The sequence below is a fragment of the Perca flavescens genome, chromosome 6, assembly GCF_004354835.1.
Source record: "Perca flavescens isolate YP-PL-M2 chromosome 6, PFLA_1.0, whole genome shotgun sequence".
Taxonomy (NCBI): Eukaryota; Metazoa; Chordata; class Actinopteri; order Perciformes; family Percidae; genus Perca; species Perca flavescens.
In genome coordinates, this window is record NC_041336.1 from 34837528 (window position 1) to 34845168 (window position 7641).

The 7641-nt window shown below is 42.7% G+C and overlaps 1 long non-coding RNA gene across 1 annotated transcript; it reads right to left on the reverse strand.

Annotated features, from left to right (window-relative positions):
- Nucleotides 1-1885: 1885 nt before the first annotated feature.
- On the reverse strand, nucleotides 1886-2845 carry LOC114557421 (uncharacterized). The gene is made up of 4 exons (XR_003692795.1): nucleotides 2629-2845; nucleotides 2420-2519; nucleotides 2274-2341; nucleotides 1886-2179 (listed from the first exon to the last, which is right to left on the reverse strand). It is a non-coding gene; the product is annotated as an uncharacterized LOC114557421 (long non-coding RNA).
- Between the last annotated feature and the right edge of the window lie 4796 nt (nucleotides 2846-7641).

Genomic DNA, 7641 nt, shown 5'->3' on the forward strand with positions numbered 1-7641 from the left:
ATTTTGTAGTTTTGTGTTAGAACTACATTTTGACACCGCCCCTCCTCTTTCACTCACTCTCTCACACACACACACACACACACACACACACGCGCACACACACACACACACGGACACAGACGTGTCCATGCTGCCTTGTTTTTGCTTTGTTTTTTGGTTGTGATATTGTAAAAAGGTATAGAAGTTTATTATTGAAGGATTATTGATTAGCTACTGATAATTGTGACGTTAATAAATCTTATTATACTTAATTAGCAGTTGCTTGTGATTATTTGTGTACTTGTTGTAATAATTGCTGGCTAAAAAGGTCCGTGCTCAAAATCACCTCTTCCTTTGTTTCCTTTTAAAGGATTTTCACAGAAATGAGACTGTTCCACAGTTTGATTATTGGTCCCTGACTTGCAGGGTGGTGCCCCGTTTTGATTGTTTGTCTATTTGATACAGTTATTAATAACCATATTCATAACTTTATTAATATTGATAAAACATCTTTTGATAATTTGCCAATGTTCAAATCTGTACCCTAAGGGAATCCAACACTAGTATAATTATAATTCAACCTATGCACAGGCATATGCACACACATACTCACACACACTTGCTTGCTTTGCAAGAATGATGACGTCCACTTCTGTCTGTTAACGGTGAGTTTTCTGATGGCTGTATAGTCCTATCCTGGATCCACAGGTTCTATTGCAGGTGGGGCATGTATACATGGTGTTACTGGCATTCATGGGTGCGGGTGTGGGTGTGTTCCTCCAGAGCCTTCTTTGTTGTCTCCTGACTGTCCTTCTCCAGTGCTTGGGTCCCATCTAGACATAGCTGCCGCCAGGTGTTGTGATCAGCAGCCATGTTCTCCAGGTCCCCAGGTTTAATTTTGCACCTCTTAAGCGCTGTCTTCAATTGGTCTTTAAAGCGTTTCTTCTGGCCTCCAGCAGAGCGCTGGCCTTGGTGTAGCTGGACAGCCTGTTCTCCTGAGGATCTCAGTATGAGGCACTCTGTCATGCCAAGTGATTCCCAGGATGCGCTGGAGACAGCCGTTCCAGGGACTTGATGTGGCGGCTGTAAGTAACCCAGGCTTCACAGCTGTAGAGGAGGGTGGGGATGCAGACCGCTTGGTAGACGCAGATTTTTGTGTTGACATGAAGGTTTTTGTTCTGAAAAACCCACCGCCGGAGTCTCCCAAAGGCTTGTTTGACTGTTCTGGATCTCATTATCAATGCTATTGTCTTCAGAAATAATGCTCCCCAGGTATTTGAATGATGGAACAACTGACAGTTTTTCATCTGCAACACTGAAGATGGGTGGTGTGGGTGGGATGACTCCACTGGCAGATTACCAATGTTTTAGTGGTGTTAATGGTCAACCCCATCCTGCTGTATGCCCCGACTGCTGCCTCTAGGACAGACTGGAGGTCTTGCGGAGAGTGAGATGCGAGAGCGCAGTCATCTGCATACTGCAGCTCAAGTATCCTCACTCTGTTCAGTTTGGTGGTTGCCTGCAGCCTCCTGATATTAAAGAGGTTACCATCCAGCCTGTACACTACTGTCTAGGGTTGGGTATCATTTGAATTTGAACGATTCTGATTCCGATTCCGATTCCTTGTTTCGATTCGGGTTCCTAACGATTGTTGATTCAGATTTCACTTTCATTTTTGAAAACCTCAAGAAAACACATTTACACATGACTGTATGATGCTGCAGGTACTTAAATATGTTGCCGTGCTCCCACTGATGGGCTAACCTGGTGCAGAATAGCAAATAAACAATAAGAAAAAACTTGTAAAACCCAGTCCAGATTAGCAGCAGGTACAGTATAAAATCAGAAACAGTTCTTGTGTAGGAAAATGATCATATCTGCCTGAGAAGGCATCTGTTCTGGACAGATAGTATCTCCTGCTGTGGAGAAAACACGTTCGCTGGGTGTAGAAGAAGTTTGAACGCATAAATAGGAGAAAGCAAGATTTGACAGCAAAGGATAAGTTTTGTTGGTTCCACCACCATGCAGCAGGGTCCTCAGACATAAGGACCGGTGGAACTTCCTGGTACATCTGCAGCTCTCTCTCCACTCGTTTCTTGATGGACATGGAGCTCTACTGTGACACTATGTTCTGTGCCTCTTCCTCCGCGAACAGCTCGTCCAGTGGAGTCTTCCTGGGCAGTTTGCAGGGAGGCTGTTGCTAAAAAACAAAACAAAAGGTTCAAAACCTCCATTAAAGGCATGATCATTATTTAAATTGAAAACATATATAATATCAGCTATAGTACACTTACACTCTCCTGCTCGTCCTCATTCTCAGCTGCATGGTGTCCCCATCAGCTCAACCGTCTTCCTCTGTTGACTACAAAGAACATAATTAGCATTTAGATCTTAGATTTTAATAGCTGAAAAGGACAGTTGTGCATGAATGACATTTCACCTGTTCAATCAGATTTCTCTGGATCTGGTCCCAGATGGTGTCATCATCCAATTTATGTTTAAAGCGTGGATCCAATGCAGTGGCCACTTGGAGAAAGTTCCTGATCTCATCATTCCACAAAACACATGTTCTTTGAATGTTTTAACAAGACACAGGATATTTCTATTCTAGAACAATTTCTTTCCAGGTGCCCTGCCTCAGTCACTTACCTGGTAGCGCTTGGATAGGTTTGCCCAAACCTGTTATTTAAGGTTTGACACAAAGACTGTGTCTCCCTCTTTTACAGCCAGGTGTGCCTCAAGCTTTTTGAGGATAGGCAGAATCTGTCCGCATGTGGGACTCTTTTCGGAGGACACACAGAGTGTTGAGGTGTAGAGCACCTTCATCAGGTTGATGAAGTCTCCAGCTTTCCTAAAATCCTCCTCAGTTAGCAAGTCTGTATGTAAAAGAATTAAGAACACATAGATTGGAGTTAGAAATATTCTCTTTTTTTCTTAACAAAACACCTAACATATGCACTCCCTACATTAGCACATTCACATTCACTCTAATACTGTTCTTTGAATTCGTATTTTGTGTGTACTGGTATTTTTTGTCTAAACTTGTCAATCTATCTGAACCTGTCCCTATCCATATTTTTTCTCAGCCGTTGATCCAAGCTGGCTGCTTGAATTGCAGGGTACTGCTCTGTGAATCTCTCCAACATTAGGTACAGAAAGTTCCACCGTGTTCTCACATCAAGTATGAGTGAGTGTTGGGGCAGCTCTGACAAAAACAAAAACATCAATTTTAAGTCATATAACAGATGTTTTTCTTCCTAGGAGACAAACAATACTTTTGTAAAATTGGATTCAAATACTGTAGTACTACTCTGCAGAGCTCATAAATAATAATAAGATAGATCAGACATATAAAGTCATTACGTGTCAATGCACAACAGTTAAATTAAGTGAACTTTGTGTGTCTTACGTAGAAGTTGTTGCTTCTCTTCAAGAACCACCTTGGCCATTGAGCACCTCTTCATCCACACAATGGTTCGGACCTTGGCCACCCACTGACTCACTGAATTTAGGGAGTATAGACTTTGTGCTGCTAAATTAAGTGTGTGGGCGAAACAGCACAGTTTTACAAATCGCAGGCGCTTAAAGGGGTGAAAGAATGCAAAACCGATTTTACATTGTCTTAGTTGAAAAATGACAGTTTAGTGAGTAACTAGGACATACATAGAACCTCTATATCCCATCGATACCTCTTTTCTCTGCAAATCTCACAATTTGAAACTGCCTCTGAAAACGGGCAAATCTCAACAAGCCCCATAGTTGACGTTAAATATGGGGCTCCTCCTCATTTGGCTCTAGTCTATCTCTTTGTCACGCCCCAACATTTACATAGGCTACACAACTGACCTGAGATCAGTTAGTCTTCTGACTCTAGGTCGGGCAGATCTCAGAAATTGTATACATTGTTCATCTGCTATTTTACCATTCAATTCACTTCTGAGACTTTTTATGCAAGAAATCAACAATGTAGAGGTCAAATATGGGCCATTTTACAAAAATGTATGTCTAATTGCAAATTTTGTCCGACTGTGTGTCGGAGTTCAGCGGCCAGTGCTGCCTGTGTAGCTGCCTCGCCGCCTGGCCTGCCTTCCTTCACAGACCCCGGCCTGCTGTGAGCTCGATTGAGCTCTGTCAAGGCTGGCAGCCCACGGCACTTCATACCCGCGCAAAGTCAGCGCTTTGTGGGCTAATGGACTACTAAACGCCGCTGCCCTGACAGAGCTACAGGGCCTGCAGTTCGCCTCTTCCTAATGCCAGGTGTGTGTGAGTGAAAGTGCAGTCAGCAAGCTTGTTACGCCAGCAATCTCTTACCACAGATTCCAGTTAAATTTAAAATGTGTGTAATTATAATGTGTTGTTATTTAAACAAACGATTGGGGAAATAAACGCCGCTTGTCCGTGAGTCTCATTGATAGAGCCTGCGGCTGGATGTAGCTCTATCAATGAGAGCTAGCTAGCCTCCTCTTAGAATTCCTCTGAAATTCACAAAAATTAATTAACTTGTAATCGGACACCATTGTTAGCTTTATAAGACCCTTAGGTAGATGTTGTATACGTGCCGTGATGAAATTCAAACTGTAAATATACTCGAATTACGCCGAAAATGAAACTAACTATCTGTGATTTGTAGCTACACAGTTAGGATTGAAGGGACAGTTGCAGCTAATGAAACACCTAGTCTTCACAAATATTCATTAACTTGAAATCGGACACCGTTGTTAGCTTTATAAGACATTTAGTTAGATGTTGTATAAGTGACGTGACGAACTTCAAACTGTAAATATATTCGAATTACGCTGAAAATGAAGCTAACTATCTGTGATTTGTAGCTAGCTACACATAGATGGATTGAAGGGACAGTCGCAGTTAACAAAACACCTAGCTAGTCTTCACAAATATTCATTAAAGGGTTGATAGACTGCAAAACTGATTTTACCTTGTCATAGTTGAATAATGACAGTTTAGTGGGTAACTAGGACATACATAGAACCTCTAAATCCCATTGACACCTCTTTTCTCTGCAAATCTCACTATTTGAAACTGCCTCTGAAAACGGGTGAATCTCAGCGAGCCCCATAGTTGACGTCAACTATTGCGGCTCCTCCTCATTTGGCTCTATTCTCTCTCTTTGTCACGCCCCAACATTTGCATAGGCTACACAACTGACCTGAGATCAGTTAGTTTTCTGACTCTAGGTCGGGCAGATCTCAGAAATTGTATACATTGTTCATCTGCTATTTTACCATTCAATTCACCAGAAATCAACTATGTAGAGGTCAATATGGGCAGTTTTACGAAAATTGATGTCTAATTGCAAATTTTGGCCGACTGTGTGTCGGAGTTCAGAGGCCGGTGCTGCCTGTGTTGCTGCCTCACCGCCTGGCCTGCCTTCCTTCACAGACCCTGGCCTGCTATGAGGTACCTGGAGCTCCGTCACGACTGGCAGCCCACAGCACTCCATACCCGCGCAAAGTCACCGTTTTGGGCTAATGGAATACGAAACGGCGCTGCTCTGACAGAGCTCCAGGGCCTGCAACTCCCCTCTTCCTGCTAGCTAAATGCGAGTGAAAGCGCGGTCAGCAAGCTTGTTAAGCCAGCACTCTCTTACCACAGGTTCCAGTTACTCTTTTAACGTGTGTAATTACAATGTGTTGAATTATTTAAACAAACGATTGGGAAATAAACGCCGCTTGTCCGTGACTCTCATTGATAGAGCCTGCGGCTGGATGGAGCTCTATCAATGAGAGTTAGCTAGCCTCCTCTTAGAATTCCTCTGGAATTCACAAATATTCATTATACATGAAGGGACAGTCGCAGCTAACGAAACCCTTACAGTTCACAAATATTCATTAACTTGAAATCGGACACCGTTGTTAGCTTTATAAGACATTTAGGTATGTTGTATAGCTAAGTGGCGTGACAAGCAGCGCGCAGCTCATCTAAATATTCATGACCATACCATATTTGGAAGAAAAGCTCTTGTTACAAAAAAGCCAAAACACAGGGATGCATAAGGGCCAATAAAATATCAACCAGGCCATTTTCAGCCCAACTAATGTTACATACCCCATTAGGAGACCATAAGGAACAGTGTGAAATACCCTATATAATAATTCAGTGTAAATATAATAATCACCCCTTTAACTTGAAATTGGACACCATGGTTAGCTTTATAAGACATTTAGTTAGATGTTATATAAGTGACGTGACGAAATTTAAACTGTAATTAAAGCTGCAAGCAGCGATGGACGGGCCTTTGCGCCTCGGCGCGCGTCGGGGTTACCGGCGGATGCCGCTCCTTGCAACCGTGCATTTGCGCGGCACTCAGATGCCACAAATCGTCACCAATGAAAAGGGAACTAACCGCCGAGTTCAACGATACCTCACACAAGACTCTGCGTCATTAGCTGTGAAAAGGGGCGTGGCTAAAGCATAGGGGGCGGGTAAAACCATCACCAATTAAAAAGGAAGTCTCTGCTGAGTTCAATGATACCTCACACAAGACTCTACCTTAGATAGGTCAGCATGTATGAAAGGGGGCGTGGCTTGAACATAGGGGGCGGGCCAAACCATCACCAATGAAGAAGGAAGTCTCTGCTGCGTTCTATGATACCTCACACAAGGGTCTACATCAAACAGGTCATTAGTTATAAAAGGGGGCGTGGCCTAAACATAGAGGGCAGCCCAAACCATCACCAATGAAGAAGGAAGTCTCTGCTGAGTTCAATGATACCTCACACAAGGGTATACCTTAAACGGTTCAAATGGTATGAAAGGGGGCGTGGCTTAAGCATAGGGGGCGGGCCAAACCATCACCAATGAAGAAGGAACTCTCTGCTGAGTTCAATGACACATCATACAAGACTCTACCTTAAACAGTTCCAATGTTATGAAAGGGGCGTGGTCTAAGTGGGCGTGGCCATATTATAGGGGGCGGCTCAGTATCACATGTAGACCACACTAGTGTTAATTTTGCCACCTATTTTTAATTTAGTCTTAGTCTTGTGCCAAAATGTTTTGTTAGTCAAGTTTTAGTCGACTAAAAGTCTTGTCATTTTAGTCTAGTTTTAGTCAAAAGAGAACTCAAGGTATCTTAGTCAAGTTTTAGTCAACTAAAAATCTCGCCATTTTAGTCAAGTTTTAGTCAAAACATTTTAGTCTTTTTTTAAATAAATTATTTCTGATAACCATTTCAGTCAAATAGTTATAAAAATAAATAAATGCTATAAAGTTATATAAATATTGAGCCTCTTGCTTATTTCACCAGTAAACAACAAAAACAACCACTGCATGGGGAAAGGATATTTTACAATAAAATAAATGCAGCACGAAACTGGCGAGGCGTATTTCAAGTGAATGCAACATATATGTTGTTTTTCAGACAACGGCAGCTGCAGACTGTTGTACGTCTTGTGTTGGAAATAGAGACAAACCTTTACACCGTTTAGCTGTCAGCATTTTAACTGTGTTAAATCCAACTGCTAGCTAACGGTATGCTAACGTTACCTGCTGCCAAGTGTAGTGTTAACTAGCGCCCCGTGCAGCGATGTTTCGGTTCCCTCTAACATCCGTTTAGTAGCATCAGAGAGAAGCGCAGGCTATTTGGTCCGGTAGATAACGGTCGTTAGGGCACCTGTCGGTGCCGTAGCACCGGGTCTCAGT